The 24,406-nt window shown below is 41.0% G+C and overlaps 6 non-coding genes across 6 annotated transcripts; all 6 read left to right on the top strand.

Annotated features, from left to right (window-relative positions):
* Positions 1 to 10,680: 10,680 nt before the first annotated feature.
* Positions 10,681 to 10,787, top strand: LOC124620790. Its single transcript, XR_006980318.1, has one exon. It is a non-coding gene; the product is annotated as a U6 spliceosomal RNA (small nuclear RNA).
* A 2,490-nt stretch (positions 10,788 to 13,277) lies between these two features.
* Positions 13,278 to 13,384, top strand: LOC124620792. Its single transcript, XR_006980319.1, has one exon. It is a non-coding gene; the product is annotated as a U6 spliceosomal RNA (small nuclear RNA).
* A 2,487-nt stretch (positions 13,385 to 15,871) lies between these two features.
* Positions 15,872 to 15,978, top strand: LOC124620793. The gene has a single exon (XR_006980320.1). It is a non-coding gene; the product is annotated as a U6 spliceosomal RNA (small nuclear RNA).
* Positions 15,979 to 18,465: 2,487 nt separating this feature from the next.
* LOC124620794 lies at positions 18,466 to 18,572 on the top strand. Its single transcript, XR_006980321.1, has one exon. It is a non-coding gene; the product is annotated as a U6 spliceosomal RNA (small nuclear RNA).
* A 2,487-nt stretch (positions 18,573 to 21,059) lies between these two features.
* On the top strand, positions 21,060 to 21,166 carry LOC124620795. The gene has a single exon (XR_006980322.1). It is a non-coding gene; the product is annotated as a U6 spliceosomal RNA (small nuclear RNA).
* A 2,487-nt stretch (positions 21,167 to 23,653) lies between these two features.
* On the top strand, positions 23,654 to 23,760 carry LOC124620796. The gene has a single exon (XR_006980323.1). It is a non-coding gene; the product is annotated as a U6 spliceosomal RNA (small nuclear RNA).
* Positions 23,761 to 24,406: the final 646 nt, after the last annotated feature.

Raw genomic sequence — 24,406 nt, forward strand, 5'->3', positions numbered from 1 at the left:
AATTACTGTCTGAAACAATCATCTCTATAAGTCCCTATATATTACAATTTGCTATAAACTTCAAGTTAAATAGAAATGTACTAAGGCAGGAAACAGTTACATCTGTTAAATCTCAGTACAGATTACAATGGGATTAAAATATCAACATCTCGACAAAGATCAGATAATGAATTTGGGGTGAATACGTTAAACTCAACCCAACATTTGGGGGAATGACTAAGTTCATGAAAGTCTCATGGTGACTGCTGAACGTTAATCGGGAGGAGAGGAAAACCTACAGAAAGAATCGTGCATTCATCCACTATCTGCACTGACCACATGTTGAGCATGAGACTGCTAATAAAGGTACCTGAATTACAAAAATATAAAATCCCCAGTGTCAATTTGAAATCATCCCTTACATCTTAAAGCTCTGTTTGCAAATCCTGCAGTTGGTCACTGTACTTAGCACTACCAGTATCTGTGAGTGGCAGCTGTGATGGCTGAAACTTCTGAGTCATCTGGCCTGCACCAACTCTGCTCTCAGTCAGAGCCTGGAATCAATGTCCCTCTCCCAGCTGAAGTATCCCATGTTGAGTGTCAAATGGCAGTAGGTTCTATAGAACAAGAAGTAAGTAAGAAGCAGAATTTTTACTCTATCTTGATGAGTGTGAGCCTAGTGCATGGTTTTGGTCACCAATGACAGTGATTCCTCCATGTGCTAAACAATCAAGGCCATTCAAATAATGCAACAATCTCCTTTTGTATACTCAATTTCAAGATATTTAATGAGTCAGAGGTTTTGAGTGCTGAAACTCATAAACAGGCAATGTATGACTGCACTGTCCACTTTACAGCCAACTAGGCTTCCACATACACACGACTGAGTTTGGTTCTCTCACTACAGAATTTATATATATTATCAAATGGTAGTTTTTCCTATCTTTCTTAAAGGAGTCAATAGCAGTTCAATTAACCTGGTACCAGCCTGATGGTTATGCAGGTTTTTGCATTATCATGGGCCTAGAAGTACCCAGAATAAAGGCTTCCTTCAGGGTAAAGAGCATTGTGATAATGGACAATTCCATGCCAACTGGTCTAAAACTTCCTGCATGACCATCACAGATGTTGCTGCAATTTTGTGTGAACACATCACAGATGTTCCCAATGAACATCGGTTAAGTTTTACTTCCTCATTTGTTTGACCACATAATGCAACATTTGGAAGTGCACCCCTGAGTTTTTGACAAACTTGAGATGTAATATCTCTGGCAATATTTTCTTGAAGAGACAAAACTAGGCCAACTTGTACAACTTTTTGCACTATTTGAAATGAACTAATTGAAAAAGATTTCTTTAGCAATTTTCATCACATATGTTGCTGCAATTTTGTGTGAACACATCACAGATGTTCCCAATGAACATCGGTTAAGTTTTACTTCCTCATTTGTTTGACCACATAATGCAACATTTGGAAGTGCACCCCTGAGTTTTTGACAAACTTGAGATGTAATATCTCTGGCAATATTTTCTTGAAGAGTCAAAACTAGGCCAACTTGTACAACTTTTTGCACTATTTAAAATGAACTAATTGAAAAAGATTTCTTTAGCAATTTTCATGTGAATAATTTGGAGCAAAGTTGGCCAAAACAATAGACAGTTGAAAAAAAGTGAAAGTAACTGCAGGATAAACCTGAAATGTTGCTTGTAGTACCTTAGCAATCCAAGGTTTTAGAATATGAAATTTCATTCACATAATGCTTCTGAATCTTTTAAAAATTTAGGACAAAGTAGACGATTTTTTGTAGAAACATAGAAAAACCTTTTAAGACAGTGCAATTTGCACTCAATCAATAACAGGCCCACAAGAGATAAAGCATGTCTTGACAATATTTTTGTCAACTTTAAAACTACAGAAGAATCATGTGCTGTTACAGCGTTTCCATTTTCAGATCATGACTCTGTATCTTTAAACTATACAAGTAGGTTCTGTATTGATAATAGTAATATTCCTAAGCCTGTCCCAAAAGTTATAATCACCAGGCCTGTCACAGATGACAAAATTGTTCAGCTCTGTAAGTCCCTTGCTGAGAGAGACTGGTTCAACCAATGTCATGGTGACAAGTTATAGTCTTAGTGCTGATTTGTCAGGGAAACTATTATTTGAGAGATTTTTTAAAACATTTCTGACACAATTTAATGACAATATCCCCATAAAGAAATGCAAATTAACTGACAAAGGCTTTACAAACAGGGCTACAAACAGACAAAATTCATGGTTCACTAAACAATTATCAAGTATGAAAAACCAAGTTATGGTGTTGCACAATATATGTAGCAATCAGAAAACAGAACATGCCAGATTAGCCTATATAAAATGCAGGAATGAGTATAAAAAAGCCATCGTGGAAGCCAAAAAAGCACATAATTTCAATACCATTGATAATTCTACAAATAAGTGCAAAGCTGCATGGAAATTAATAAATGGTGTTGCTAAAGATGTAAGAAGCAAAAAAATTAATGTAAGTCCCCAAAAATTCAATGATTTCTTTATTAAATCTGTTGAAAATGTAGGAAATACTATAATCAAACCTGATATCAATTCATCAGAGTTACTTTCTAAAAATGTTTGCAGAACACCAACAGACACAGGTACGTTTATGTTCTCCGAGGTCTCACGTAGTCATGTCCTAAGCATTGTAAAACGGATGAAATCTTCAGACAGTGTAGATATATACGACATATCCTGTAATTTACTAAAGAAAGTAGTAGACTATATTGTGTACCCCTTAACATTCTGTATAAATAAATGCATATCTGAAGGATATTTTCCCGAAGAACTCAAAGTGGCTAGGGTAATTCCAATATATAAAAAGGGAGATATGGACTCACCTTGCAGTTACAGACCAATCTCCATAGTCCCAGCTTTTTCTAAAATACTGGAATGTGTAATTTACCAACAGCTATCTGTCTATTTTGAAAAATTAGGAATAATTAGTGAATCTCAGTATGGTTTTAGGAAAAAGTTGTCTACTGTGGATGCTATAGACTTTGTAGTCAAATACTTACATCAAGTGTCTGAGGATAAGGGCTATGCTCAACTCACATTTTGTGATCTAAGCAAAGCTTTTGACTGTGTAAAGCATAAACCACTCATAGAAAAACTGGAATTCTATGGCATTAGACATAACAGCCTTAAATTAATAAAATCATATCTTCAGAATCGTAAGCAAGTTGTTTGTGTAGGGAGAGAAATGTCGAGTATAGAGCAAGTCAAGGTAGGTGTTCCGCAGGGATCTGTGCTGGGCCCCTTTTTGTTCCTGATAATGATAAATGATCTGCCGTCATTTATCAAGTCCACCACTGTGTTGTATGCAGATGATACAACATTTCTTCATGCTAGTGAGGATTTCAATAGCCTTAAAACTTGTGCAGCAAAGACAATTGACCAAGCATCCTATTGGTTCAAGGCAAATGGATTCCTGCTGAATGAAAACAAAACACAGCAGATGGTCTGTAGTCTTAGAGACAAGCTTCTGTCAGACGATCCAAGTTATGTCAAATTTTTGGGGGTATACATTGATGATAAATTATCTTGGGGTCAACATGTACAATATATTAGTGGTAAATTGTCTAGAGTTATTTACCTGTTAAGGCGACTTATGGATTGTGTTCCTGAAAAATATGTTAGAACATCCTATTTTTCATTCTTTCAGAGTATAATAACATATGGAATTATTTTGTGGGGGAACTCTAGCTGTGTACATGACATATTAATACTGCAAAAAAAGCTATTAGGATAATTACAGGTTCTGCATATAAGGCACACTGTAAACCATTGTTCTGTGAACAGAAAATCATGACTGTTATAAACTTGTACATATACTATGTTCTAATTTATACGAAGAAGAAATTACCGTAGCATTCTCGCTTCCCACGCCCGGGTTCCCGGGTTCGATTCCCGGCGGGGTCGGGGATTTTCTCTGCCTCGTGATGGCTGGGTGTTGTGTGCTGTCCTTAGGTTAGTTAGGTTTAAGTAGTTCTAAGTTCTAGGGGACTTATGACCACAGCAGTTGAGTCCCATAGTGCTCAGAGCCATTTGAACCAAGAAATTACCAGAAACAAAAACCAGAGAAAATGTACACAGCCACAATACAAGAAGGAATAGGTGCCTCTATATTCCTTACCACAGGTTGTCAAAGTCACTCAACAGCTACGAAATCATGGGGTACAAATTATTTAATAAACTTCCTCAATCTGTTCAAGAATTACCTGAACAATTATTCAAACAAACAATTCATGACTGGCTAGTCCTCCACCCATTCTATGACATAAGAGAATTTATCAACTGTAATATAATACTATAATGTTAACAAGAAACCTGTTGTTTCTTTCAAACTATTAATTGTATTTTAGTATGTATATGACGTTGTCTATTGCTGTAATGGCCGAATGACAATAAAATTATTATTATTATTATTATTATTATTATTATTATTATTATTATTATTATTATTATTATTATTATTATTGCCTGCCCCCCTCCCCCCCCTTCCACCCCTTTTTTAAAAATAAGGATTCATGTTACAGAGAATTTTGAGTTGTCTCTTATTGTGCAATGCTGTTGGCATGCTAGCTTAATTGCACTTAAAAGTGTAGCATATTTTGTCTTTGAAAAGTTTATGGTTATGCGGACTGATGAAGAATTTTGTAAATATGTTGCTATGGTTTGTAGTTTCTTTCACAGTGAGGAAACTAGCATTCCCATTGCCAAAAGGGTCATGCCTCATAACTGTGCTGTAGCAGCCACTGGTGGGTTTCTTTATTATAGGTTTCAAACCTGATGATACATTTCTTTGCAAGCCAGAGGACAAAGTTACAAGATATCTCTTTTAGGAACCTATATTTCCTTCAAGCTGCTTGGTTTTTTTTTTTTACAGGTTTCATTAATTTGCTGCAGAATTTTATGATGAAGGCTATACTGCCGATCAGAAGATGCCACTGAGGGTGCTGGTGTAATTGCGATAATGTACTGTGCTGGAACCCAGAACTTGTCACTCCTTGATGCCTAATAAAGCGAATTTGCTAGGCCTTGTGTGTACATACAACTTACTAAAGCATCTGTCTATCCAGTGGAAGTCTCACAGATATTTCCAATCCACCATTCTTTTTCATAAATAGATGCAGCAAATTTTTCTTTCTACAGATCTAATCCGTTTTGCTTCTGCTCTGAGAGCATTAATGGCATTGATTTTGCTTCCATCAGCAAGGAAGAAATTGAATGAAATGAAATTTCTCAAGAAGAGCGATTTCAACATGGGCATACTTCAGCAGAAACTAGAGAAAAATCATAATTTTTTGCCGATTGATGAAACAACAATTGAGGACAGCAGATTTTTCAAATGATGCATCATCTTTTTTCTGGCTAAAATTAGTGACAGTAGTGAAGGAGTTGTATTAACATTAGATGGTGGACATTGTAGGCTGGGCAGACTGGTAAAACAGGACAGGCAGTGAACTGTGGCAGAACTAACATCAAGCTTTAAAGATGGGCAGAGTACAAATGAGTGGCACAGTGGCAGAGCACCGCATGGTCCAATGAACCCAGATACCTTCTTCATCAAGCTGATGGGAGGGCATGAATCTGTTGTCTTCCTGGGGAACAGTTCCTTGACACCAGCACTGCGGGATGCAATGCACCATCTCACAAGGCAAGGAGTGTGATGGAGTCGTCTGAGGAACATAGTTGCGAGTTCCAATTGATGAGCTGTCAGATCTGAGCCTCATCGAACACATCTGGGGTGTAATTGAACGTGGTGTCAGAGCTCATTGCTCCCTTCCTGGAATTCATGGGAATTAGGTGACCTGTGTGAGCAGATGTGGTGCCAGTGACCTAACAAGGCCCCACTGCTTCCATGCCATGATGCGTCACCACTGCTGTGCGTGTCAAAGGTGGACATACTGGCTATTAGGTAGGTGAGCATAATGTATTATCGTATGTGTACAACACAGGTAATGCAAAGGCATGGGTATACATATTACAAAAGTAATTTTCACTGCATGTGTATCATGTGTGCAATGGAAAACTGGAACTTGTCTGAATAGTGGCAATAAAAATAATATTAAAGTTACACTAATGCATCGTATAAGCGTTACATCTTCCATATGGAGCTAAATATTGCACAATAATAATGTCGCAGGTGAAGCTGAGTAGCACCTTCACTGTGGTGTAGCGGTTATTATACTAGACTGTTGCATGGAGGAGCGTGATTTCAAAACTCGCCTGAACTGTAAAATTTCAATTTCTATATTTGGTTTGAGGACATTCTAGAAGTATCCACAAATATCAAGAATCATTGTACTGGAATGTTCTGCAACTGTGTATATACTGTATGTGTTCTGGCCGGAGGCTGTTTGCTCCGTGCTCTTTATGGGCAAGTGCTGAATAAACCTTTGTTAAGTTAGTGTTCGTCATTCATCTAATTACACCTTCTTCTACGTGAAATTATTCTGCTGGAGTAGCTTGGTATTGGAACTTGTGATAGCGCACTATATTGATGACACAGTGGCTCCCATCAGGCCACAACAGAGCCGCCGTTTACGTGGCGAGAAACGCGAGTTCGAGCCATATTCAACATATCGCAATCTATTGGAAACAGAAGATGAAGAAGAAGAGCATGTTACGATGACAACAACTGTGTGCCACCACATGAGACATCCTTCCGGGTTCTCTGGTGACGATGGCCAAGATCCAAACAAGTGGCTGAAGGTATATGAGGGTATAGCCAAATTTAACAAATGGGATGACACTGTGTGTTTGGCTAACGTATTTTTCTACTTGGAGGGCAGTGCCAAGTAATGGTATGAGAACAACGAGGAGAAGTTCACAAGCTGGGAAGTATTCCAGGCGGAACTGTGCAAGTATTTCGGTGACACACAATGACAGAAGAGCAAGGCTGAAGATAAATTAAACTGTAGGGCACAGTTTCCAAGAGAAACTACAGCTTCCTACATTCAAGACGCCTTAGAGCTGTGTAAAATAGTGGATTCTAGAATGAAGGAGGAAGATAAGGTTGCACATCTAATGAAGGGTGTTGCTGAGGACATGTATCAAACCCTACTCCTGAAGGAGGTTTCGACAGCAGATGACTTAATAAAATGATGCCTGTACATCGAGACAATGAATCAAAAAAGAATTACACGCAAGGAGTTTGAATGGCTTCCAAACATCGAATCAATATCTGTGATGGAGGAAGAAACTGATTTCACAAGTGTTCTTCGTCAGATAGTGAGAGAGGAAGTTCAGAAGGCACTTGGATTGCATGGCGAGCAAAAAACCGAGACACTTCAAGAAGTCATTAGGGAGGAAGTGGGACACACATTGAACCCAATCTGTTGTCCTTCATTTCCCTTTATAACGGTGAAACAGTTGAGATCCAGGCGAAGTTTCGCTACCACAATGCCGCATCAGGAACCTATTAGGGAACCAAGGAAGACTGACGTCTGGAGGACTCAGGATAACCAACCAGTTTCCACTGCGGACGACCTGGACATGTGGTGCGCTATTGTCGAGAAATCTGACAGACATTTGATGATGCCTGTGCCAGAAGACAGCAGATCTATCTTAGCCAATGCCAAATTTGGGATGACGAAGATGAACAAGAAGATGTGGGTGCAGGATGATGTAGGTCACCATTGCCGCAAGCTAGTAGTTTGTGAGGTCGGTCTCCAACACGCCGATCAAGGTCTCCATCGCCGTTTAGAATCTCCAGCCAATCACCTAGCTGCCGCAACCTGGAAAACTTAAGGGTATGACCTTCCTTGGAGGTGAGGCCGCCGAAGAGAAAATTCCTCCGTCGTCGATCACTACAAAAATGCTAGATGAGATAAGATACTGTTGACAGGAAGATGCCCATCCGAGTGTGTGGAGACTTTGTGATACAGATGAACTGATCATTCCTGCATTCAGCACTAGAAAGGTAACTGTCGTGAGTCATGCCAAGCATCAAATTATTGATCTTGTAGTGGAATGGAAGACAAGCATACCACTGAAGAGTAACTTCATCATCCCTGTCTCTGTTTTCATTTAAGAATGGATTCGGTGAGTTGCGGATAGTTCACTGTCGCCGAGATCTGCAGATCCTTCCAAGACGCGTGTGCATAGCAAATGCTCAGCTGTTAATTGCAGAACAGCTGAGCATCATAGAAACCTCCCATGCCAAGTCTGTGGGCGAAATTAGTGCTACCACTATGAGACAAGATCTTATAGCTCGACTATCACCAGATCTCACTAACGAACAACAGAAGTAGTATTTGACATTCTTCAAGATATCTCTGAATGTTTCAATCCACAGGTGAAGAGCAAATTAGACAAATTGATGGTGAAGCACTGGATTAGCATAGGAGACCATCAACCAATAAGCCAGAGAGCATATCAAGTGTCAGCAATGGAACATCGAATGTTTCATGATGAGGTAGAGAAATTGATGAATGACGTCATTCAGCCTTTGCAGAACCCATGGTAGTCACCAGTGGTTCTCATCAGGAAGAAGGATGGCAGTTGGCGCTTTTGTGTTGATTACAGGAAGCTTAATAAGATAACTAAAAAGGACGTTTACCCTCTTCCACGAATTGACGATACAATAGATTGTCTGAAGGGGGCTAAGTTTTTCTCAACCATGGACATGTACTCGGGATACTGACAAATCGAAGTAGATGAGGCTGATCGTGAGAAAACTGCATTCATCATCCCTGAGGGCCTCTATGAGTTTAAGGTAATGCCATTCGGTTTGTGTAATGCAACAGCAACTTTTGAATGGATGATGCATAATATTCTAACTCAGCTGAAGTGGACGATGTGTCTTTGTTATTTAGGTGACATTATTGTGTTCTCAGACGGATTTACCGAGCGAGGTGGCGCAGTGGTTAGCAAACTGGACTCGCATTTGGGAGGACGACGGTTCAATCACGCGTCCGGCCATCCTGATTTAGGTTTTCCGTTATTTCCCTAAATTGCTCCAGGCAAATGCCGGGATGGTTCCTCTGCAAGGGCACGGCCGACTTCCTTCCCTAATCCGATGAGACCGATGACCTCGCTGTTTGGTCTCTTTCCCCAAAACCAACCAACAACCAGACACATTTGATGATCACATAAAAAGACTGAGGGCTGCTCTTAAGTGTCTCCAACAAGGCGGACTGAAACTTGTATCAAATGAAGGTGTGTGGCCAAACCCAGAAAGGGTGAGATCTATAACGGAATTTCCTATTCCTAAAAGTATTGGAGATGTGAGAAGCTTCCTCGGATTATGTTCTTATTACCGTCATTTTATCAAAGATTTTCATATTAAAGCCAGGCCTCTCCAAGAGTTGTTAAAATCTGATTCTAAATTTATCTTTGTTGGTGCTCTACAAGATTCTTTTGATGTGCTGCGAAAAGCTCTGACAATTGATCCTGTACTTGATCTGTATAATGAAAGAGCACCTACAGAACTACACACACAGATGCCAGTCGGTATCGGATTGGTGCTGTTCTGGTGCAAATTTCAAATGGAAAGAGAAGGTTATAGCCTGTGCTTCTACTTACAAAAGCTGAGAAAAACTGCTCAACTACAGAAAGAGAATGTCTTACTGTGATATGGGCCAGGTGCAAATTTCGACAGTGTCTCTATGGAATGCCATTCACAGTTACAGACTATCATTCACTTTGTTGGTTGACAGATCTTAAGGATCCAACAGGATGATTCACCAGGTGGGCACTATGTCTTCAAGTGTATGACTTTACCATAGTGCCCAAAAATGAAAGAAAACACCAAGACGCCGACTGTCTCTCAAGAAACTTTGTGTAAGACCACCAAGACTTCGATGAAGATAGTGACTGTCTCGCTGCACTCCAGGCTCTCTGCTGAGCAAAAAAAGGACGCCAAGATATCTCAAATTATGCGTGCCTTAAATTGGTAAGAGGATGTCAAAGAACAATTTAAGGTAGTTACTGGAATACTTTGCAAGAAAAACTTTGATCCATTTGGAAAGAGGTGGCTACCGGTGATTCCTAAACACATGCACTTAGATGTTCTACACAAATCCCAAGACACACCTGAAACCAGACATTAGGATTTGTCAAGACATACTATAGGATTCGCAAGAGATTTTTCTGGCCGGGTTTATTTAGGAGTGTCCATCACTATGTGTCACACTGTTGAGAGTGCCAGAGGAGAAAGGCCAGAGTAATGCAATTTGTGTTAGCATCGAAGACAGTTTCGCAAAAATATTCGCCTGTTTTGAGAGTCTTCAAGACCTGCTACCAGCTCCAATCAGCGCCATTTATCCCACACATTAGAGAAGTGTGTTTCATAGGTATGCCTATAAGACACTAAACTCGGAATGTGAGAACATGGCGACAATACGTGCCATCATGTCTTGCTGCCGCCTAGCGGCAGCTGTGTGAACCTGCTGCTGCTGCTCTGGGTGGATGCTGCGAGAGCAAGCGACTCTACGATCTAAGTTTTACATCCAATACTGCCAAATAATACGGTTAACAGAGCTGCCACTTACTAAGAACGACACCTCGCAGTAATTAATTCACAGATTAGCACTCGGCAGGCCTTGTGTTCCTCGCCAGAGCTGCGTAAAGCTACGTCCAAGCCGAACCATATTTGACGCGACGCCATAACTATATATACAATTTCAGAGGGCTCCTCGAATGTACTCGCTTCGGCGGTACATATACTAAAATTGGAACGATACAGAGAAGATTAGCATGGCCCCTGCGCAAGGATGACACGCAAAATCGTGAAGCGTTCCACATTTTTTTCGCAATCTCACTCTCTCATGTCTCACATCAGCTGCTAATACCCTCAGCCACCTACACAAGTTTCGCTTCATATCTGCACCCACTTGTCACAAACTATGCTGTCCATTTACGCAGTTCTCCTCCACTCTCTTTCATTCACAACAGAACATGATAAAACTGGCAATAAACCTATCCCTTACATCACCAATGCACATCTAAAATGTCACTCTAATAACAACTCAGCAAGCACACCAAAACCACAACTACACTGACACAAGTACATGTCACTAGCACCCCTTCAGCTCATTCACAAACCTGACACAAATCACAGCCAGTCTAAGACTAAGCCTAGCACAGGCAAAAGCCTCTTCTCCTCCTCAGTATCACACTCTGCTGTCACAACATCTCTTCCTACTGTCTCAATCACGTCATTTCATAACACACACCTACTGCCACACACAACATTTGGAAACCTTACATCAACTTTACACAAGATAGCTGCATGTTCCAAATCTTTCTCACTCACATACTTTCACTCACACTACTGCTTAAATACACTCTAGCGCTCTAAAATTAGCTTGCATTACCTAATATTTATTTTTCTCTAACGCCTACAAAGCTTCTGGTGCCTGTATGCCACTATCACATACTGACTGCACACAGACCCACAACATTTAACTTTATTCATCTTCATGGCTGCAGCTGATGCCATAATTGTTTCAGCACCATAAATAAACATGTGAAGGAAGATGTCTCTTTAATCATTAAGTGTGCAAGCTACCCCTTTACAAGAAGTTCATTTAACATTATGTTTCAAGTAACTTTCCTAGTGGCCTTGCTATCCAGCTGCAGCCTCATAATACAGACTGCAGGTGACACCTCATCAGATTCTTAACTGAAGCATATCTGCCTGTGTAATAAGCCACTGCCCTTCACCTAAAAACCAACTATTACAGCAAATCTGTGGTGCACAAGCAAGTCATGTACAAATTTCACTGGTGTGACGCACAAAGTATTTTCCCACATGTCTGGCAATCTGCCACTACATATAGTTACCTAAATTAAATTCAAAAGTGTCAGCCAATGAATACCACAACACTGAAGTGTTTAGAAAGCAGACCAGTATGCTAGTATTAACATATAGTATTTAGATGTGAGGCTCTACTATTTTGACAGCACTTTGAATCCCATCAATGTCATACAAGTCGATGCTGTTCACAATTACAGCTGATGCACCTCTCATCCTGTGTCTAGCAGAAAGATTGGACAAACCCTGCATGCAATATTCATCATGTCACATACACAGAAGCTCTAGCACATAAGCAGATACAGAGGCAGTCAAGACACAAAACACTAGCTAGCTTCAGGATTTTGGAATAGACAGCAACATCACAAACCAGTTTGTGTCACATGACACCAGTAGCTACTCAGTTATTAACTGCTTTCAGATACTAAATCTATCACTCTTTGTTTTGCACTAGCAATTCTTCCTGTAATAACAACATTCACCAAACTGGATTACATCTGACTGACATTTCACAGGAACATAACTACAGCTACTAACACAATGCTAACCTGGTTTCTCTCACCACATGTCCCCTCAACATTTTAGGCTCATTCACACATCTCCATCACAGTGTTTCACTGTTGCCAAGTAGACCTGCCCTGTGTAAACTTGGATCAACACAAATATATCACCTGGTATTGTACTGAAAACGGAACTATGTCCATCATTCCTACTACTACCTCACACAACTCGCATTCACCCATCCATGCGCTAGTAGTGACCTACACTGCTGTGTTTCAAAGTGTGCAATATGAATGGTGTTTTTAATGGTTCGTGAGGCTACTGTGTCTCTTTTTGCAGTCACTACTGTCTTCTGGCGCCATTGGATGAATAGGAGTTACTCAATAATTTAGATGGTCACACACTGTGTCTTCTTGTGCTGTACTTGATGTGTGAGTTAAAAGTTGCCTTGCACTCTGTCATTAAATCGATTAGTATCGTGAGAAAGTACCACTGAAAGAGTAATGCAATTTGTGTTAGCAGTGAAGACAGTTTCGCAAAAATATTCGCTTGTTTTGAGAGTCTTCAAGACCTGCTACCAGCTCCAATCAGCGCCATTTATCCCACACATTAGAGAAGTGTGTTTCATAGGTATGCCTATAAGACACTAAACTCGGAATGTGAGAACATGGCGACAATACGTGCCATCATGTCTTGCTGCCGCCTAGCGGCAGCTGTGTGAACCTGCTGCTGCTGCTGCTCTGGGTGGATGCTGCGAGAGCAAGCGACTCTACGATCTAAGTTTTACATCCAATACTGCCAAATAATACAGTTAACAGAGCTGCCACTTACTAAGAACGACACCTCGCAGTAATTAATTCACAGATTAGCACTCGGCAGGCCTTGTGTTCCTCGCCAGAGCTGCGTAAAGCTACGTCCAAGCCGAACCATATTTGACGCGACGCCATAACTATATATACAATTTCAGAGGGCTCCTCGAATGTACTCGCTTCGGCGGTACATATACTAAAATTGGAACGATACAGAGAAGATTAGCATGGCCCCTGCGCAAGGATGACACGCAAAATCGTGAAGCGTTCCACATTTTTTTCGCAATCTCACTCTCTCATGTCTCACATCAGCTGCTAATACCCTCAGCCACCTACACAAGTTTCGCTTCATATCTGCACCCACTTGTCACAAACTATGCTGTCCATTTACGCAGTTCTCCTCCACTCTCTTTCATTCACAACAGAACATGATAAAACTGGCAATAAACCTATCCCTTACATCACCAATGCACATCTAAAATGTCACTCTAATAACAACTCAGCAAGCACACCAAAACCACAACTACACTGACACAAGTACATGTCACTAGCACCCCTTCAGCTCATTCACAAACCTGACACAAATCACAGCCAGTCTAAGACTAAGCCTAGCACAGGCAAAAGCCTCTTCTCTTCCTCAGTATCACACTCTGCTGTCACAACATCTCTTCCTACTGTCTCAATCACGTCATTTCATAACACACACCTACTGCCACACACAACATTTGGAAACCTTACATCAACTTTACACAAGATAGCTGCATGTTCCAAATCTTTCTCACTCACATACTTTCACTCACACTACTGCTTAAATACACTCTAGCGCTCTAAAATTAGCTTGCATTACCTAATATTTATTTTTCTCTAACGCCTACAAAGCTTCTGGTGCCTGTATGCCACTATCACATACTGACTGCACACAGACCCACAACATTTAACTTTATTCATCTTCATGGCTGCAGCTGATGCCATAATTGTTTCAGCACCATAAATAAACATGTGAAGGAAGATGTCTCTTTAATCATTAAGTGTGCAAGCTACCCCTTTACAAGAAGTTCATTTAACATTATGTTTCAAGTAACTTTCCTAGTGGCCTTGCTATCCAGCTGCAGCCTCATAATACAGACTGCAGGTGACACCTCATCAGATTCTTAACTGAAGCATATCTGCCTGTGTAATAAGCCACTGCCCTTCACCTAAAAACCAACTATTACAGCAAATCTGTGGTGCACAAGCAAGTCATGTACAAATTTCACTGGTGTGACGCACAAAGTATTTTCCCACATGTCTGGCAATCTGCCACTACATATAGTTACCTAAATTAAATTCAAAAGTGTCAGCCAATGAATACCACAACACTGAAGTGTTTAGAAAGCAGACCAGTATGCTAGTATTAACATATAGTATTTAGATGTGAGGCTCTACTATTTTGACAGCACTTTGAATCCCATCAATGTCATACAAGTCGATGCTGTTCACAATTACAGCTGATGCACCTCTCATCCTGTGTCTAGCAGAAAGATTGGACAAACCCTGCATGCAATATTCATCATGTCACATACACAGAAGCTCTAGCACATAAGCAGATACAGAGGCAGTCAAGACACAAAACACTAGCTAGCTTCAGGATTTTGGAATAGACAGCAACATCACAAACCAGTTTGTGTCACATGACACCAGTAGCTACTCAGTTATTAACTGCTTTCAGATACTAAATCTATCACTCTTTGTTTTGCACTAGCAATTCTTCCTGTAATAACAACATTCACCAAACTGGATTACATCTGACTGACATTTCACAGGAACATAACTACAGCTACTAACACAATGCTAACTTGGTTTCTCTCACCACATGTCCCCTCAACATTTTAGGCTCATTCACACATCTCCATCACAGTGTTTCACTGTTGCCAAGTAGACCTGCCCTGTGTAAACTTGGATCAACACAAATATATCACCTGGTATTGTACTGAAAACGGAACTATGTCCATCATTCCTACTACTACCTTACACAACTCGCATTCACCCATCCATGCGCTAGTAGTGACCTACACTGCTGTGTTTCAAAGTGTGCAATATGAATGGTGTTTTTAATGGTTCGTGAGGCTACTGTGTCTCTTTTTGCAGTCACTATTGTCTTCTGGCGCCATTGGATGAATAGGAGTTACTCAATAATTTAGATGGTCACACACTGTGTCTTCTTGTGCTGTACTTGATGTGTGAGTTAAAAGTTGCCTTGCACTCTGTCATTAAATCGATTAGTATCGTGAGAAAGTACCACTGAAAGAGTAATGCAATTTGTGTTAGCAGTGAAGACAGTTTCGCAAAAATATTCGCTTGTTTTGAGAGTCTTCAAGACCTGCTACCAGCTCCAATCAGCGCCATTTATCCCACACATTAGAGAAGTGTGTTTCATAGGTATGCCTATAAGACACTAAACTCGGAATGTGAGAACATGGCGACAATACGTGCCATCATGTCTTGCTGCCGCCTAGCGGCAGCTGTGTGAACCTGCTGCTGCTGCTCTGGGTGGATGCTGCGAGAGCAAGCGACTCTACGATCTAAGTTTTACATCCAATACTGCCAAATAATACGGTTAACAGAGCTGCCACTTACTAAGAACGACACCTCGCAGTAATTAATTCACAGATTAGCACTCGGCAGGCCTTGTGTTCCTCGCCAGAGCTGCGTAAAGCTACGTCCAAGCCGAACCATATTTGACGCGACGCCATAACTATATATACAATTTCAGAGGGCTCCTCGAATGTACTCGCTTCGGCGGTACATATACTAAAATTGGAACGATACAGAGAAGATTAGCATGGCCCCTGCGCAAGGATGACACGCAAAATCGTGAAGCGTTCCACATTTTTTTCGCAATCTCACTCTCTCATGTCTCACATCAGCTGCTAATACCCTCAGCCACCTACACAAGTTTCGCTTCATATCTGCACCCACTTGTCACAAACTATGCTGTCCATTTACGCAGTTCTCCTCCACTCTCTTTCATTCACAACAGAACATGATAAAACTGGCAATAAACCTATCCCTTACATCACCAATGCACATCTAAAATGTCACTCTAATAACAACTCAGCAAGCACACCAAAACCACAACTACACTGACACAAGTACATGTCACTAGCACCCCTTCAGCTCATTCACAAACCTGACACAAATCACAGCCAGTCTAAGACTAAGCCTAGCACAGGCAAAAGCCTCTTCTCTTCCTCAGTATCACACTCTGCTGTCACAACATCTCTTCCTACTGTCTCAATCACGTCATTTCATAACACACACCTACTGCCACACACAACATTTGGAAACCTTACATCAACTTTACACAAGATAGCTGCATGTTCCAAATCTTTCTCACTCACATACTTTCACTCACACTACTGCTTAAATACACTCTAGCGCTCTAAAATTAGCTTGCATTACCTAATATTTATTTTTCTCTAACGCCTACAAAGCTTCTGGTGCCTGTATGCCACTATCACATACTGACTGCACACAGACCCACAACATTTAACTTTATTCATCTTCATGGCTGCAGCTGATGCCATAATTGTTTCAGCACCATAAATAAACATGTGAAGGAAGATGTCTCTTTAATCATTAAGTGTGCAAGCTACCCCTTTACAAGAAGTTCATTTAACGTTATGTTTCAAGTAACTTTCCTAGTGGCCTTGCTATCCAGCTGCAGCCTCATAATACAGACTGCAGGTGACACCTCATCAGATTCTTAACTGAAGCATATCTGCCTGTGTAATAAGCCACTGCCCTTCACCTAAAAACCAACTATTACAGCAAATCTGTGGTGCACAAGCAAGTCATGTACAAATTTCACTGGTGTGACGCACAAAGTATTTTCCCACATGTCTGGCAATCTGCCACTACATATAGTTACCTAAATTAAATTCAAAAGTGTCAGCCAATGAATACCACAACACTGAAGTGTTTAGAAAGCAGACCAGTATGCTAGTATTAACATATAGTATTTAGATGTGAGGCTCTACTATTTTGACAGCACTTTGAATCCCATCAATGTCATACAAGTCGATGCTGTTCACAATTACAGCTGATGCACCTCTCATCCTGTGTCTAGCAGAAAGATTGGACAAACCCTGCATGCAATATTCATCATGTCACATACACAGAAGCTCTAGCACATAAGCAGATACAGAGGCAGTCAAGACACAAAACACTAGCTAGCTTCAGGATTTTGGAATAGACAGCAACATCACAAACCAGTTTGTGTCACATGACACCAGTAGCTACTCAGTTATTAACTGCTTTCAGATACTAAATCTATCACTCTTTGTTTTGCACTAGCAATTCTTCCTGTAATAACAACATTCACCAAACTGGATTACATCTGACTGACATTTCACAGGAACATAACTACAGCTACTAACACAATGCTAACTTGGTTTCTCTCACCACATGTCCCCTCAACATTTTAGGCTCATTCACACATCTCCATCACAGTGTTTCACTGTTGCCAAGTAGACCTGCCCTGTGTAAACTTGGATCAACACAAATATATCACCTGGTATTGTACTGAAAACGGAACTATGTCCATCATTCCTACTACTACCTTACACAACTCGCATTCACCCATCCATGCGCTAGTAGTGACCTACACTGCTGTGTTTCAAAGTGTGCAATATGAATGGTGTTTTTAATGGTTCGTGAGGCTACTGTGTCTCTTTTTGCAGTCACTATTGTCTTCTGGCGCCATTGGATGAATAGGAGTTACTCAATAATTTAGATGGTCACACACTGTGTCTTCTTGTGCTGTACTTGATGTGTGAGTTAAAAGTTGCCTTGCACTCTGTCATTAAATCGATTAGTATCGTGAGAAAGTACCACTGAAAGAGTAATGCAATTTGTGTTAGCAGTGAAGACAGTTTCGCAAAAATATTCGCTTGTTTTGAGAGTCTTCAAGACCTGCTACCAGCTCCAATCAGCGCCATTTATCCCACACATTAGAGAAGTGTGTTTCATAGGTATGCCTATAAGACACTAAACTCGGAATGTGAGAACATGGCGACAATACGTGCCATCATGTCTTGCTGCCGCCTAGCGGCAGCTGTGTGAACCTGCTGCTGCTGCTCTGGGTGGATGCTGCGAGAGCAAGCGACTCTACGATCTAAGTTTTACATCCAATACTGCCAAATAATACGGTTAACAGAGCTGCCACTTACTAAGAACGACACCTCGCAGTAATTAATTCACAGATTAGCACTCGGCAGGCCTTGTGTTCCTCGCCAGAGCTGCGTAAAGCTACGTCCAAGCCGAACCATATTTGACGCGACGCCACAACTATATATACAATTTCAGAGGGCTTCTCGAATGTACTCGCTTCGGCGGTACATATACTAAAATTGGAACGATACAGAGAAGATTAGCATGGCCCCTGCGCAAGGATGACACGCAAAATCGTGAAGCGTTCCACATTTTTTTCGCAATCTCACTCTCTCATGTCTCACATCAGCTGCTAATACCCTCAGCCACCTACACAAGTTTCGCTTCATATCTGCACCCACTTGTCACAAACTATGCTGTCCATTTACGCAGTTCTCCTCCACTCTCTTTCATTCACAACAGAACATGATAAAACTGGCAATAAACCTATCCCTTACATCACCAATGCACATCTAAAATGTCACTCTAATAACAACTCAGCAAGCACACCAAAACCACAACTACACTGACACAAGTACATGTCACTAGCACCCCTTCAGCTCATTCACAAACCTGACACAAATCACAGCCAGTCTAAGACTAAGCCTAGCACAGGCAAAAGCCTCTTCTCTTCCTCAGTATCACACTCTGCTGTCACAACATCTCTTCCTACTGTCTCAATCACGTCATTTCATAACACACACCTACTGCCACACACAACATTTGGAAACCTTACATCAACTTTACACAAGATAGCTGCATGTTCCAAATCTTTCTCACTCACATACTTTCACTCACACTACTGCTTAAATACACTCTAGCGCTCTAAAATTAGCTTGCATTACCTAATATTTATTTTTCTCTAACGCCTACAAAGCTTCTGGTGCCTGTATGCCACTATCACATACTGACTGCACACAGACCCACAACATTTAACTTTATTCATCTTCATGGCTGCAGCTGATGCCATAATTGTTTCAGCACCATAAATAAACATGTGAAGGAAGATGTCTCTTTAATCATTAAGTGTGCAAGCTACCCCTTTACAAGAAGTTCATTTAACATTATGTTTCAAGTAACTTTCCTAGTGGCCTTGCTATCCAGCTGCAGCCTCATAATACAGACTGCAGGTGACACCTCATCAGATTCTTAACTGAAGCATATCTGCCTGTGTAATAAGCCACTGCCCTTCACCTAAAAACCAACTATTACAGCAAATCTGTGGTGCACAAGCAAGTCATGTACAAATTTCACTGGTGTGACGCACAAAGTATTTTCCCACATGTCTGGCAATCTGCCACTACATATAGTTACCTAAATTAAATTCAAAAGTGTCAGCCAATGAATACCACAACACTGAAGTGTTTAGAAAGCAGACCAGTATGCTAGTATTAACATATAGTATTTAGATGTGAGGCTCTACTATTTTGACAGCACTTTGAATCCCATCAATGTCATACAAGTCGATGCTGTTCACAATTACAGCTGATGCACCTCTCATCCTGTGTCTAGCAGAAAGATTGGACAAACCCTGCATGCAATATTCATCATGTCACATACACAGAAGCTCTAGCACATAAGCAGATACAGAGGCAGTCAAGACACAAAACACTAGCTAGCTTCAGGATTTTGGAATAGACAGCAACATCACAAACCAGTTTGTGTCACATGACACCAGTAGCTACTCAGTTATTAACTGCTTTCAGATACTAAATCTATCACTCTTTGTTTTGCACTAGCAATTCTTCCTGTAATAACAACATTCACCAAACTGGATTACATCTGACTGACATTTCACAGGAACATAACTACAGCTACTAACACAATGCTAACTTGGTTTCTCTCACCACATGTCCCCTCAACATTTTAGGCTCATTCACACATCTCCATCACAGTGTTTCACTGTTGCCAAGTAGACCTGCCCTGTGTAAACTTGGATCAACACAAATATATCACCTGGTATTGTACTGAAAACGGAACTATGTCCATCATTCCTACTACTACCTTACACAACTCGCATTCACCCATCCATGCGCTAGTAGTGACCTACACTGCTGTGTTTCAAAGTGTGCAATATGAATGGTGTTTTTAATGGTTCGTGAGGCTACTGTGTCTCTTTTTGCAGTCACTATTGTCTTCTGGCGCCATTGGATGAATAGGAGTTACTCAATAATTTAGATGGTCACACACTGTGTCTTCTTGTGCTGTACTTGATGTGTGAGTTAAAAGTTGCCTTGCACTCTGTCATTAAATCGATTAGTATCGTGAGAAAGTACCACTGAAAGAGTAATGCAATTTGTGTTAGCAGTGAAGACAGTTTCGCAAAAATATTCGCTTGTTTTGAGAGTCTTCAAGACCTGCTACCAGCTCCAATCAGCGCCATTTATCCCACACATTAGAGAAGTGTGTTTCATAGGTATGCCTATAAGACACTAAACTCGGAATGTGAGAACATGGCGACAATACGTGCCATCATGTCTTGCTGCCGCCTAGCGGCAGCTGTGTGAACCTGCTGCTGCTGCTCTGGGTGGATGCTGCGAGAGCAAGCGACTCTACGATCTAAGTTTTACATCCAATACTGCCAAATAATACGGTTAACAGAGCTGCCACTTACTAAGAACGACACCTCGCAGTAATTAATTCACAGATTAGCACTCGGCAGGCCTTGTGTTCCTCGCCAGAGCTGCGTAAAGCTACGTCCAAGCCGAACCATATTTGACGCGACGCCATAACTATATATACAATTTCAGAGGGCTCCTCGAATGTACTCGCTTCGGCGGTACATATACTAAAATTGGAACGATACAGAGAAGATTAGCATGGCCCCTGCGCAAGGATGACACGCAAAATCGTGAAGCGTTCCACATTTTTTTCGCAATCTCACTCTCTCATGTCTCACATCAGCTGCTAATACCCTCAGCCACCTACACAAGTTTCGCTTCATATCTGCACCCACTTGTCACAAACTATGCTGTCCATTTACGCAGTTCTCCTCCACTCTCTTTCATTCACAACAGAACATGATAAAACTGGCAATAAACCTATCCCTTACATCACCAATGCACATCTAAAATGTCACTCTAATAACAACTCAGCAAGCACACCAAAACCACAACTACACTGACACAAGTACATGTCACTAGCACCCCTTCAGCTCATTCACAAACCTGACACAAATCACAGCCAGTCTAAGACTAAGCCTAGCACAGGCAAAAGCCTCTTCTCTTCCTCAGTATCACACTCTGCTGTCACAACATCTCTTCCTACTGTCTCAATCACGTCATTTCATAACACACACCTACTGCCACACACAACATTTGGAAACCTTACATCAACTTTACACAAGATAGCTGCATGTTCCAAATCTTTCTCACTCACATACTTTCACTCACACTACTGCTTAAATACACTCTAGCGCTCTAAAATTAGCTTGCATTACCTAATATTTATTTTTCTCTAACGCCTACAAAGCTTCTGGTGCCTGTATGCCACTATCACATACTGACTGCACACAGACCCACAACATTTAACTTTATTCATCTTCATGGCTGCAGCTGATGCCATAATTGTTTCAGCACCATAAATAAACATGTGAAGGAAGATGTCTCTTTAATCATTAGGTGTGCAAGCTACCCCTTTACAAGAAGTTCATTTAACATTATGTTTCAAGTAACTTTCCTAGTGGCCTTGCTATCCAGCTGCAGCCTCATAATACAGACTGCAGGTGACACCTCATCAGATTCTTAACTGAAGCATATCTGCCTGTGTAATAAGCCACTGCCCTTCACCTAAAAACCAACTATTACAGCAAATCTGTGGTGCACAAGCAAGTCATGTACAAATTTCACTGGTGTGACGCACAAAGTATTTTCCCACATGTCTGGCAATCTGCCACTACATATAGTTACCTAAATTAAATTCAAAAGTGTCAGCCAATGAATACCACAACACTGAAGTGTTTAGAAAGCAGACCAGTATGCTAGTATTAACATATAGTATTTAGATGTGAGGCTCTACTATTTTGACAGCACTTTGAATCCCATCAATGTCATACAAGTCGATGCTGTTCACAATTACAGCTGATGCACCTCTCATCCTGTGTCTAGCAGAAAGATTGGACAAACCCTGCATGCAATATTCATCATGTCACATACACAGAAGCTCTAGCACATAAGCAGATACAGAGGCAGTCAAGACACAAAACACTAGCTAGCTTCAGGATTTTGGAATAGACAGCAACATCACAAACCAGTTTGTGTCACATGACACCAGTAGCTACTCAGTTATTAACTGCTTTCAGATACTAAATCTATCACTCTTTGTTTTGCACTAGCAATTCTTCCTGTAATAACAACATTCACCAAACTGGATTACATCTGACTGACATTTCACAGGAACATAACTACAGCTACTAACACAATGCTAACTTGGTTTCTCTCACCACATGTCCCCTCAACATTTTAGGCTCATTCACACATCTCCATCACAGTGTTTCACTGTTGCCAAGTAGACCTGCCCTGTGTAAACTTGGATCAACACAAATATATCACCTGGTATTGTACTGAAAACGGAACTATGTCCATCATTCCTACTACTACCTTACACAACTCGCATTCACCCATCCATGCGCTAGTAGTGACCTACACTGCTGTGTTTCAAAGTGTGCAATATGAATGGTGTTTTTAATGGTTCGTGAGGCTACTGTGTCTCTTTTTGCAGTCACTATTGTCTTCTGGCGCCATTGGATGAATAAGAGTTACTCAATAATTTAGATGGTCACACACTGTGTCTTCTTGTGCTGTACTTGATGTGTGAGTTAAAAGTTGCCTTGCACTCTGTCATTAAATCGATTAGTATCGTGAGAAAGTACCACTGAAAGAGTAATGCAATTTGTGTTAGCAGTGAAGACAGTTTCGCAAAAATATTCGCTTGTTTTGAGAGTCTTCAAGACCTGCTACCAGCTCCAATCAGCGCCATTTATCCCACACATTAGAGAAGTGTGTTTCATAGGTATGCCTATAAGACACTAAACTCGGAATGTGAGAACATGGCGACAATACGTGCCATCATGTCTTGCTGCCGCCTAGCGGCAGCTGTGTGAACCTGCTGCTGCTGCTCTGGGTGGATGCTGCGAGAGCAAGCGACTCTACGATCTAAGTTTTACATCCAATACTGCCAAATAATACGGTTAACAGAGCTGCCACTTACTAAGAACGACACCTCGCAGTAATTAATTCACAGATTAGCACTCGGCAGGCCTTGTGTTCCTCGCCAGAGCTGCGTAAAGCTACGTCCAAGCCGAACCATATTTGACGCGACGCCATAACTATATATACAATTTCAGAGGGCTCCTCGAATGTACTCGCTTCGGCGGTACATATACTAAAATTGGAACGATACAGAGAAGATTAGCATGGCCCCTGCGCAAGGATGACACGCAAAATCGTGAAGCGTTCCACATTTTTTTCGCAATCTCACTCTCTCATGTCTCACATCAGCTGCTAATACCCTCAGCCACCTACACAAGTTTCGCTTCATATCTGCACCCACTTGTCACAAACTATGCTGTCCATTTACGCAGTTCTCCTCCACTCTCTTTCATTCACAACAGAACATGATAAAACTGGCAATAAACCTATCCCTTACATCACCAATGCACATCTAAAATGTCACTCTAATAACAACTCAGCAAGCACACCAAAACCACAACTACACTGACACAAGTACATGTCACTAGCACCCCTTCAGCTCATTCACAAACCTGACACAAATCACAGCCAGTCTAAGACTAAGCCTAGCACAGGCAAAAGCCTCTTCTCTTCCTCAGTATCACACTCTGCTGTCACAACATCTCTTCCTACTGTCTCAATCACGTCATTTCATAACACACACCTACTGCCACACACAACATTTGGAAACCTTACATCAACTTTACACAAGATAGCTGCATGTTCCAAATCTTTCTCACTCACATACTTTCACTCACACTACTGCTTAAATACACTCTAGCGCTCTAAAATTAGCTTGCATTACCTAATATTTATTTTTCTCTAACGCCTACAAAGCTTCTGGTGCCTGTATGCCACTATCACATACTGACTGCACACAGAC

Source organism: Schistocerca americana, chromosome 6, assembly GCF_021461395.2.
Source record: "Schistocerca americana isolate TAMUIC-IGC-003095 chromosome 6, iqSchAmer2.1, whole genome shotgun sequence".
NCBI classification, from domain to species: Eukaryota; Metazoa; Arthropoda; class Insecta; order Orthoptera; family Acrididae; genus Schistocerca; species Schistocerca americana.